Raw genomic sequence first — 12,102 nt, 5'->3', positions numbered from 1 at the left:
ATGAATGCAAAAATCATGCAGGGGGAAACAGAATGGTGCTGAAACTGTTCTCTCCTGCATTTTAAATGGCGATCAATTTGTTCTTAACTAAGTATCAATAATAACTTTGAACTTAGGAAGATATATGGATATGGTGTAAATAGATGAATAAATGTCTAAACATTTCCTTTATTCAAGGTGTTGGGCTAGGACTTGTGGATTACAAAGCAGTGAATTGACCTAGACTTGGTGTTTAATGTGTATGGCAGGGCAGATAGGTCACATACAAACAATGAAATTTAGTTGAGATTATTCGTATATTTATTTTTGAGATTTTTTTTTTTAAGCATCACAGTAGTGGCCGCTGCTTTACCTATGGGTGTGAGTGAAAATGAGATTCAAGATTTGGAGTTGTTTGAAAAGAGGCACTTGTGTCCTTCATGAGTACTAAAAGTCAACCAGATGGTGGGAGTGTACAATGTTGGGTGAGAGTCAAAGGATGGAAGCAAAACCTGGGTCCTGTTTTCTTCTCTGCTCAGCACCTTGTAAGATCAGGTCTCACCTGGTATGCTCAGCTGGGGAGCTGTTACAACTCAGAGGAACCCAAAGGGAACTTAAGCTCTTAACTTGTTTTCTGTTATCTTTCCCTCCACTACCTTGTTCTTAAAAGAATCTATTTTTGTTTCCCTGGCTTTAAAATATTTGTACTCTGTTGTTTTGTATACATTCTCATTCCAATTTGGGTTGCCTAATTCTGGTATTTGACCCGTATTCTGTATAATGGCCTCTATTATTTTCAAACTTGCTGCTATGATAGAAGTTCTCTGATTTGTACAATTTCCTATTTATTAAGATACTGTGTGTTAGATCATTGCCATGAATTTCATCCTCTAGAAATTGTCCCTGGTTAAAGCTATACTAGGTCAGAAAAATCTGGCTACATGACATTTTAATAAAATATAAACGAACACTTGGGGGTCATTTGTCTACTTGTGAGATTCCAGGGTTCAGAAGTTCTGAGAAGGCTGCAGCCTTAAGGAGAGTATAATGACTATCTTAAAAACAACGTCACTCTATGCCAATGTGGAAATCAAGGCCAGGACTGAGACTACTAACAGAGCATGCTGTCTTTTTACCACTGCCTTTTAATTTGGTCAAGATATGGCAGGTGAATTCTCTACACATTTACAATTTTTTAACGAGAAAGCTATAGGGAAGGAGAGAGTTCATGGCTGCCCTAGAAGCCATGGTAAACATTCAGAAACAACCCGTCTCTGAGGTTCATTTGGAAGAGATAGAAGAGCTGCAGAAAGGACTGTGACCCAAGTTCATTGAAAGATATGACTCTGAGCGTTTTTCCTACACAATTTTGTGCATCAACTTCTCATTTTTTTCAGGGTCAGTGACATTTGGGATATATGCCTGATTTCTGCTCAGCTCTCAGCCGATCTGGAATCTTTTGTCTTTGGGATGGGTTCATATCTACGGGTTAATGACAATCACAGACCCATAGCAAATGCTGGCAAAAGTTTTGCAAACGTGGGCCAAATTTTAGCTTTATTATAAAATGTAAAGTCAGAGCTGGCTTTGTGTTTTGTACTAACATATCATACAAAACTAATTTACAGTTCTTCCAAATGGGTTCAGTGTCTATGGCATACTGCCTGCTGCTCTAAAATGTACTTGGTATAGAGAATGATGGTGAGGGAGGGAAAAAGTTTGTTCCTAAGTGGGGAAATATGAAGGCTTTGTGACTTATGGCAAGAAAGAGTTGGATTTTTAAAAATTACCACTGTAAAAAAAAAAAAATTACCACCGTAACAGCAGCTTTATCAAAATAGTTTCAGGGGAAAATGGCAGAGAACCAATATTTTACTGAATGATTCACACTAGGTATTGTGCTCTGTGTTTGATGTGTATTATCTTATTCGTCATTACTATACTCTGTGAGGTGGCATCCATTTTCCTTTTAACTGGGAATTCATTTACCTCTGGATTCTGCAAATCATCTCTTTGTCTCTATTACATATCAGATGCGTGTGTATGTGTATCCATTAAACAAAAGTTTACTTTGTTGGCAAGGAGTCAAAAATATCTTCCAGTTAGAGGCTGACCCAACTTGATTATGTTTCCACTTCACGCAGGGAACTGTGGCATACAGTTGTGCACATTGCTTACTGTGTGCATCCCTGGTCAGGGAACAAGTGGGTATAATCCAAACCCCAGGCCACTCACCAAGCTGTGTGCTTCGGTCGAGATTGTGTCTGCTGGGAGGAAGGGGTACCTCTTTCTAGTTTACTCATCTATGTTTGCAGTGGCTCTGCTGATGCAGATCACTTACAACAAATGAGCAACCCTGGAAAGGAACTTGGAAACTCTAAGTAATATCCTGTTCATCGTGGCATCTTGGGATGTTTGTTTCTTCATTTCCCCCTTCTCTATCATGCATCTTGGGACTGTCCCTTAGAACTCCATTTGTCCTGACTACTGATCTCACTCTGGGACTAGCCTGGGAAAATGGCTAGATGGAGAGTGCCTGCCTCCCTCTCTCCCTCTTTCCACTTCGCACTGGGCCTGGAGAGCTGGCACTGATGCAATGCCTGTTTACCCCTGCTAGGCGTTACTCTTTATAAACTGCTTAGTGAATATTCATGTTATTCTTTCCTTACATCCTTTCCCCTAAAACTGCATGGATGGTCAGGAAAGTATATATATAACATATATATATATACATATATACGTATGTATATGTATATATATATGTGTGTGTATATATATATGTATGTATGTATATATGTATATATATATAAAATTTAAAACCCCAGAGTTTCAAACTTCGGAAAATAGTTTAAAGAAAAAAATTGATTAAAGTGCTGTCAGTTCTTTAGCAAATATGTTTAGCTGCATAGATAAATGAGTTGTAAAATATACAAAGAGAAAAGGATTGTTGTAAGTTAATTAAAAAATGTTTATTAAACATCTCCTTGATTCTTAGCAGTGTGTTACATACAGGAACAGAATACAAAAAAAGTAAGATGTGAAAATGGACTTATAACTTAGTTTAAAGAGATGTGAAAACCATCAATGTTTTATATCTCGTATATAATCTAAGTGTTGGGAGACAGGGACCCCATAACACCAGATATGTTCTTCAAGCTTTGACTCTTATGTCCCCTGCCATCCTGCAAAGTCAGATGACCTCTGGCCTTCATTTCCCTTATCTGTGGGTGAGACGCCGTGCTCTGTAATATCTTCCTCCCAGGCTATTGTGTACCTGGAATGAAATAATGGATGCATGATACTTTAAAACTTTTAAAGCTCATTATATATTTAAGGTTTAATTGTCCTTACAAAGAAAGATGAAAAGACTGCTGATAGTTTCTTGCAAAAAATATAATTTTTCCTTTTTATGTGACATATATTTAGTGTGAACAATGTGGAGAGACTAAGGTATAAAGTAAAAGAAAAAAATCTCACAAAAAGTAACTATAAGCTCCCAATGATAATCATGGTTAGTATTTTGATGTTTGATTCTTTTTAAATCTTTTACAAATTTACATTAATTTATCAAAGCTGAGATACTATTATATATAATTTTAAACCTACCCTATTTTTCAACTTTGTATCAGTTTAAAGATTCACAGGAAGCACATGGGCAGCTATCTTTCTGGGCTATCAGCAAATATCAGCTTTAGATATAAATAGTTCAGTGATTTTGCCCAGTAGCACTTCCTAACATGATTTTTATTGAATTTATACACAAAATTGACATAACTCTATAGAGTCATTTGTATATAAGCTCAAAATATAGTATTTTTCCCCTTATCATTTTTAAGGTTTTTAACCTAAACATATATGTTCAGGCTTTCAAATTGTATCCTCTCCTGAGAATTGAGAAACTGAATCTCAAGACGTTCAAATAAGAATATTCTAAATGGAATGATAATATATGGAAACACTAAAAACCCTGGCCGCTTTTCAGTATTGTTGCCCCCTCTTAAGTGGTGAATTTCCTCACACTGTGGTATAAATAAAACTTAAAACGCTGGAGGAGTTCCCAAGTATCCAGGCAGTGTAAAGATTTTAGAAAAAATAATTACCTGGATGCTTAATTGTTTTGAAAAATGGGACTTTTTGTGTGTGTATGTGGTGCGGGGGGGGATAGGGATATGAATGCTTTTCTTCATGCAGGGCACACTGGGAGTTTCAAATCATATATGCTTAAAAAACACCTCAGTTTCCCACGGACACTGGTAAATATACATTTTCTCCTTTGGGCCGTTTGATTTGTATCATTTGCCTCATCTTACTTGGTTAATCACACCAAGATTATATAATGTTATATAAATTGTCTTCGGTGACATGATACTCTCTTTTTCAACCTAGATCAAATGTAAATTGGCAAAACATTCCTTTAGGGTGTATCATTTTTCTCTTTTTAAACCAGTTCTATCTTGAAATAAAACAAATGAAATAGAGGCAGTTGCAATTACAAGTACGATAAGGTTTTATCTATTGCACCTTCAAGGTTTCATGCCCCTTCTATCTAGGTCCTGTCCTCCCCTCCCCCCTGTCCATTCCTTTTTCTGTGTAGGTCAGGTTAACAAGGAAAAAACCCTCACAAGGATATTTAGAGGGTGAGAAAATGTTAGGATGGATCTGAATCTCTTTATTAATAGTGAGTTGCATAATAAATGCCATGGGATTGGTAGGTTTTACTTCGTCTGTTAAATATTAACAGTACTTGTACTTTCTGGGATATTGTTGAAGCGCTTGGATACTGCTCAGCCAATCACAGAGAAACAGGTTTCCATGGAAGCAATAGCACAGATTCATTTCATTCTCAATGGAATCCGCACAGCAAGACAGATCTTTAAAAATAACCCATGTAAAACTGAAGCAAAATATTTCTGGGTGTTTGTTTTATGCCTTTTGGTGTGCGTATCTGTTTTCCATTTAAAAAATAATCTAAAAATATCTGGGCACTCAGGAAAGCTTCCAAAAAAGCTAAAGCTCTTACCCCTGCCTGGTTGGTGGTTGTTCTTTCGGGCATGCATTCCTGTGTGTTTGAAGGGCACAACCCCTCCCTTGTTTACGTTCTTGAACACAATATTTTAGACCAAATTTTAAGATGAAAAACAGAATATTCTGAATGTGTGGTGAGCAATAGACTATTTTAAAGAACGTTTATATATCAATAATAAACATAATGATTTTTGATTCTCCTATATGAAGAGCTTTGAAAACCCTGTAAATTAAGTACTATAGTAACCCTTATTTTATAGGTGAAAACAGAATCTCAGAGAGGTCAAGTAACCTCTTTAAGGCTGCCAAATTTATAAGTGGCAGAACCTGGTTTTCAGTTCTGGTTTACCTGGTGGTATAGATGCTACAATCCCAAATTACTATGCCATGTTTTTATTATCATGAAGAAGAGCGTCAATATTGTTTAACTGTCTCTGAAGTCAAAACACATCATCTATCTCCATTCATAATACATATATTCATGTACATATATATATACACACTAAACCCTGCTCCCTCCTTTTGCTCTCATAACAAGCAGTGTATTTTTAGCTCTAACATAGCACTTATTCTACTTCAGTGACTGTGTGTTTATCTGTTTCCTCAGGGCTGGGCTCTGAGCGGTGGTGATCAAGGATGGGTTTAGGTTGATCTGGATATTTCCTGAGGCTAGGACTCTGCTTGGCACAATGGCTACTTTGTATAAACAGAGTTGATTTAAAATCTACCAGAGATTGAATGATAAGCCAAAGATTTTTTTACATAAACCCTCAGCAAAAGCAAAATTGTTATGGGGCCAGGGGGATGTTGCTTGAATAAATGAAAAATTTTCACTGCTCTATCCACTGAACCAAGAAGTATGCCCAGTACACTTGAACAAATGACTGAGATAAATATCTTGAAGCTTTTTAGAAGCATTATTCTTCAACTTTTAATATATTAATATAAAAACATGCTTATCTAATTCATATTTATTAAAACAGGTCCTCTGAAATTAAAAATTGTCTAAGTAGTTTAAAGTAACAAAAGTGGATTAAAAAATAAAAGGGTAGCCTTTCAAGACAGTTTCTTCCACTATTATTTTCAATTTTTGAACTCACTTGGCTGACACACTAACACTTCATGTGTTGATTAACATTGAGGAATCAAGTTCTTTCAATGTTCAATTTTTTAAAGATAGATTTTACGTATCAAAGCTCTCTGAAAACCATTTTTAGTGGGTAATTATCTAGGGTGCTTTATTCACCTCCCTGTCTTAATAAACAGAGTCTATCAGATGTGACCTAAGCTTTCCTTTATGACTCAACACCATCACTCTATTATTTGTAAACTGTGGGGTTGCAGAGTGACATCCTCAGGTGTCAGAGCTTATAAAGGACGGTTCCTGTCTGCTTGATTTCTCTTTTTATTTCCCCTCTGTCATCTCTGATCATTTGCACTGGTTTCCCTGGTCTTCTTCATAAATACAGTCCATTGTATGTCTAATTCCATGTCTTCTGTTTGCTAAGGCTGATCTGTGGGTTTCATGGGAGTACCAGATAAGTCAGTAAGTTTAATCAGCTACTGTAAGGTGAACCCCTGAATATTTCAGTTAGCTCTGACCTATAGGCTTCAGGGTGAACTCATTTATCTTCCTCTGTAAAACCCATGAGCTTGGTTTAAGTACATTCCTTATCAGTGCTAGAGTCTTTTTTCTGTTGTTATCATTGTTCAATCTTCAAGAAGGAAAGTGTATTTGGTTGAGTTTCTATAGAGCTGTCTGCTGAATATGTGAGACTCATAATTTGCAACAAAGACGATAACCTAATTTGTTGCTATTTTGAAGAGGAGACTTTTAAAAGGCAGCTTCCTTTGGGAATGTTTCTAGGAATAGTGACTTGACATATGTATGAATATATGCGTGTATATATAGAGATATATGTATATATATATTTCTGTGAATTCACTTATATTCTATATTGTTTCTGAAAAGATTTAAATTAACAGTAGTGACAATAGGAAAGGAAAAATGGGTAAAGTTCAAGGGGCTACATAACAGTTGCTAACACCTTTTATTAACTTGGCAGCTTGGTACTCTGTAGTTCTTTTTGGACATAACTACCTTCAAACTGTTCGTGAGACTGTGGCAGGATGTCCCTTAGTTATAAGTAAACTTGGAGGCTGGCGTGGCTTGGTCAAGTTACAATCTTGGGGAAGTTCAGTTTTGTTCTTTAAAGTATCTAGGTGAATTTTTTTTTTTTTGGCGGTACACGGGCCTCTCACTGTTGTGGTCTCTCCCATTGTGGAGCACAGGCTCCGGACGCTCAGGCTCAGCGGCCATGGCTCACGGGCCCAGCCGCTCCGTGGCATGTGGGATCCTCCCAGACCGGGGCACGAACCCGTGTCCCCTGCATCGGCAGGCAGACTCTCAACCACTGCACCACCAGGGAAGCCCCTAGGTGAATTTTGTTTGAAGGAGTGTGTAAAGGACATCACAGGCCATTGTTGTGTTTTCAACTATTAATTTATAAGAAGCATTTGACATAGCCAGAAATAAAGGGTCAGGGGGTCTAAAGGGAAATGACTCAGGCACTCTTTTGAAAACCTATCAACTAATGCAACCGTTATCTTTCTTACTGGGCTGGTGCCGAGGTTTTGCCATGAGAGGTCTTGCAACGTTGATTCAACCAGGGCAGTTGCCATTTTAAAAGAGTTTGATAGCTAGGTCTCCAGATCTGACAGAGTAGCTGCCTTTCCTCGTGTGATTTAAAGGGCAGTAAAAGTTCAGTCTGCCCCATGATCTCCTCCCCAGTGGCCTTACTTCACTTGAAAATTTTCATGGTTAGAGATACTCCATTGGATAAAGGCCTTGCCTCCAGAAGGCACCGATAAACAAGACTATATTTTACCTGAATATACCATTAATGCCGTTTCTGAATACATGAACAGATTAACAAATGTAGGCAGCTTTCACCAGCCTAGAGCAGAGTGTGAATGACTGAGATGTAAGATGAGAACATTTAGGTTGGGAACATCTGGAGCAAGAGGTCCTAGGAAGACGTGGGAAGTAAGGGGTGGCTGGGTGGAGAAAATACAAAGCCATTAGACACCTGGAGGTACACTTGCTGACTGCAGGAAGATGACAAAAGGGGAGATGAGGGGGTGAGGACTACCATACAGTTGTGCTCCAGGCTGATTCTACTTTTTGGAGAAACATAAATGAGCTAGGAGTAAAGAAATCATGTCTGACTGCTCTTGACCTTTTCCAATTAGGTTGTACAATAATTTAAAAGTAATAACTTCCTCAGCTTCCTGACTCAACATCCCACCTAATTAGCTAAATCCTTTTGACCTCTACTTGGTGACTCATCTTTGCTCCTGATTCTGAGACCACACTGGTTTATAACTAAAAACATTTAAAGAAACTTAGCATTGAATGTCTTTTCTTTGTTTTGCTCCAATCTTGTACCCCAGTTTTAGATTTTTTTCTTTGTTATTGAGGTCAAATGATCACCTTGCTTCCAAGATACAATAACTAAATCCCAGTTCAATTCATTTATTCATTCACCAAATATTTATTGGATGCTTGCTAGGTGTCAGATGCTGTGCTCAGAGCAAGAAACACAAAAACAAATGAAACATGGCCATGTCCTTCAGAAGTTACCTTTAGTGCCAGAGAACTTGCTTTTATACTCAAGGGGGCTCCCAGGGCCCTTCACAACTGGAGTCCAACCTTGTGTTAGGAAGCTTCTATCTCCTCCACTCTCTTCCCTTCCCCTGAGGATGGAGATCTGCTCCAGAACCTCACTTGTTGATTGAATCCAACTTTTATACCATAGGAGTTTGTGCTTAGAATGTTTTCAGGAGAAAAAGATTAATTTAAATGTATTTGGAGACTCTCCAGAAAGGCTTTGAATTGGTTCCTGTTTGTTCTAAGGTTGTACATTTTCCCTCATTGCCATCACAGAGAAAGGTGGGTGGATTCAATTCAATAGAAGAAACAGCCATTTTAAGAAGATATTTGCATCCTTGAAATTCCAGCCATTTAAGTCTTCAGCAGATTGCTCTGTTCTTTTATGTGGTTTCTGTGAAGAGAATTTTGACAAAGAAAGCTATTAGAGAAATGAACTTTGACACATGCAGTTTAGACTCCAAGGCTAATAATTTGGAAGAATTTTTCTAAACGTATGTTAGAGGCGTTGCCTTTTCATTAAGGTAGTTAGTGAGAGTTCCTCTACATTTTTATTTGTGATCCTGTACATCTTAAATTTATTTTCCAGTGGGCTTTGTATAGTTAAGAAAATGCAAGAAAAATGCTCAATCCCTGGTCTTTGGGAAGCAATCTTTCCCCATCTCTAACTTATAATGAAACTTTTCTTCACTTTGCTGTAGAGGGTTTCTTTCCTCGCCTTCCTTCCTCCCTCCTTCCCTCCCTTCCTCTGTCTCTGTCTCTCTCTTTCTCTCTTTCTCCCTTTCTCCCTTCCTTCCTTCCTTCCTTCCTTCCTTTTCTTTCTTTCTTTCTTTCTTTCTTTCTTTCTTTCTTTCTTTCTTTCTTTCAATTCAGTCTTTACTTGAATGTCTTCATGGGAGAGATGGCTAGTTCTTTCTTTTTCAATCAACTATATTTGACATATAACATTGACTAAATTATAGGTGTACAGTGTTTTAACCTGATACATTTATATATTATAATATGATTGCCATTGTGGCACTATTTAGCACCTCTATCACATTACATTATTATCCTTTCTTTTTAGTGGTTGGGATAATCAAGTTCTAGTCTTTTAGCAAGTTTGATGATTGTAGTATAATATTGTTGTCTATATTGATTACACTGTGTACTAGGTCTCTATGGCTTAACTTACTAGTTGTTGCAAGTTTGTACCCTTAAACAGAATTAATTTTATCCTCCCACCTCCCATCCCCTGGTAACCACCATTTTACTCTCTGTTTTTATGAGTTGGACTTAGATTCTATGTATAAGTGAGATCATACAGTACTTGTCTTTCTCTGCCTGACTTATCTCACTTAGCTTAATATGCTCAAGGTCTATCTATGTTACTGCAAATGACAGGGTATCCTCCTTTCTCATGCCTGAACAATATTCCATTACACACACACACACACACACACATATATCTATATATACACACACATAAATATACCATATCTTTTTTATCCATTCATCCACTAATGGGCATTTGGGTTGTTTCCATATCTTGGCTATTGTGAATAATGCTGAAATAAACATGAAGTACATATATCTCTTTGAGATCCTGTTTTCATATGCCCAGAAGTGGAATTCCTGGATCATATGGTAGATCTATTTTTATTTTTTTTGAGGATCCTCCATATTGTTTTCTTATAGTGGTTGGACCAATTTACATTTCCACCAACAGTGTATCAAGAGTTCCCTTTTCACCACATCCTCACCAGTCTTTTTGATAAATAGCCATTCCAGCAAGAGCGAGGTGATATCTAATTGTGGTTTTGATTTGCATTTCTGTGATGATTAGTGATGTTGAGCATCTTTTCATTTACCTGTTGGACATTTTGATGTGCTCCTTGGAAAAATATCTATTTAGTTCTTCTACCCATTTTTAAATCAGATTTTTTGTTGTTAAGTTGTATGAGTTCTTTATAAATTTTAGATATTAACCCCTTATACAATATACAGTTTGCAAAAATTTTCTCCCATTCTGTAGGTTGCCTTTTCATTTTTTCTTTTGCTGTGCAGAAGCTTTTGAATTTGATGTAGTTCTATGTGTTGATTTTTGCTTTTGTTTTTTGTGCTTTTGGCATTATATCAAAAGAGTCATTGCCAAGACTAATGTCAAGAAGTTTCTTTTCTATGTTTTCTTCTAGGATTTTTATGATATCAGCTCTTATGTTTAAGTCTTCGATCTATTTCAAGTTAATTTTTGTGAGTGGTGTGAGATAGGGGTCCAATTTCATTGTTCAGCATATGTTTCTCCAGTTTTTCTAGCACCATTTGTTGAAGAGACTATCTTTTCCCTATTGGGTGTTCTTGGCACCCTTGTCAAATACTAGTTGACTGCATATGCTGCGATTTAATTCTGGGCTCTCTATTCTGTTCCATTTGCCTATGTGTCTGTTTTGGTGCCAGTGCCATACTGTTTTAATTACCATGGCTTTGTAGTATAGTTTGAAATCTGGAAGCATAATATCTCTAATTTTGTTCTTTTTTCTCAGAATTACTTTGCTATTCAGGGTCTTTTGTGGTTATACACAAATTTTAGGATTGTTTCTTCCATTTTTGTGAAGAATGCCTTTGGTGTTTTGATGAGGATTGTGTTGAATCTGTAGATGGCTTTGGATAGTTTGGTTACTTTAACAATATTAGTTCTTCTGATCCATGAACAGAGGATGTCTTTCCATTTGTTCATGTCTTCTTTAATTCTTTTCAGCAGTCTTGTAGTTTTCATTGTAGAGAGAGATGGGTAGTTTTTCACTATAAATGACTGACTCCTTTCAGTGGGGTAGAGCTGCTGCCAGGAGCTGGCTGCCCAGCCAGGGATCAAATATCTCAACCTTCATGTCTATGTGGCTTCTTCTCCCAGTGGAATGACAGTAGAAGAGATGTGATCACTTCTAGGCCCAGGTGGTTAAGAAGTAGGAGACTTCTACATGCTTTCGGCTCCTGTTTATAAAGAATCCAGCACAGGAAACAATGGTCATGGGTGATGGAGTCACAAGATGAGAGGAACCAGTTCCAGAAATGCCACCTAGAGGATAACCACCTCTCCTTGAGGAACACCCAATTATGGGACTGAGAAATAAACTTGTAAGGTGTCAAGCATCTAAGAGTTGGGAGTATCTGTTACTGAAGTTAGTATTTTGCACCTAATTATGTCTGCTTAGTACAAATCACAGACAGACCTGGCACTTTAAGGTGACACAAAGATGAGTGAGAAACATCCAGAGGTTTGAAGGAAAGAATGCAAACCTAGAAGTTTGAATGCAAACAATTATAAGACAAAACAGATTTTAATCACTTAGAATTTTAATAAGACCTCTTTGAATTGCAAGTGACAGGCATCCAATTTGAATTAGCTTTATCAAAGGGGGAATTTTATTAGCAGAATGTCCATATTATTG

This window comes from Delphinapterus leucas, chromosome 4, assembly GCF_059928025.1.
Source record: "Delphinapterus leucas isolate spDelLeu-1000000601 "Yukka" chromosome 4, BTC_Dleu_Yukka2, whole genome shotgun sequence".
Classification (NCBI taxonomy): domain Eukaryota; kingdom Metazoa; phylum Chordata; class Mammalia; order Artiodactyla; family Monodontidae; genus Delphinapterus; species Delphinapterus leucas.
Note: the sequence above shows the minus strand (reverse complement) of the source record.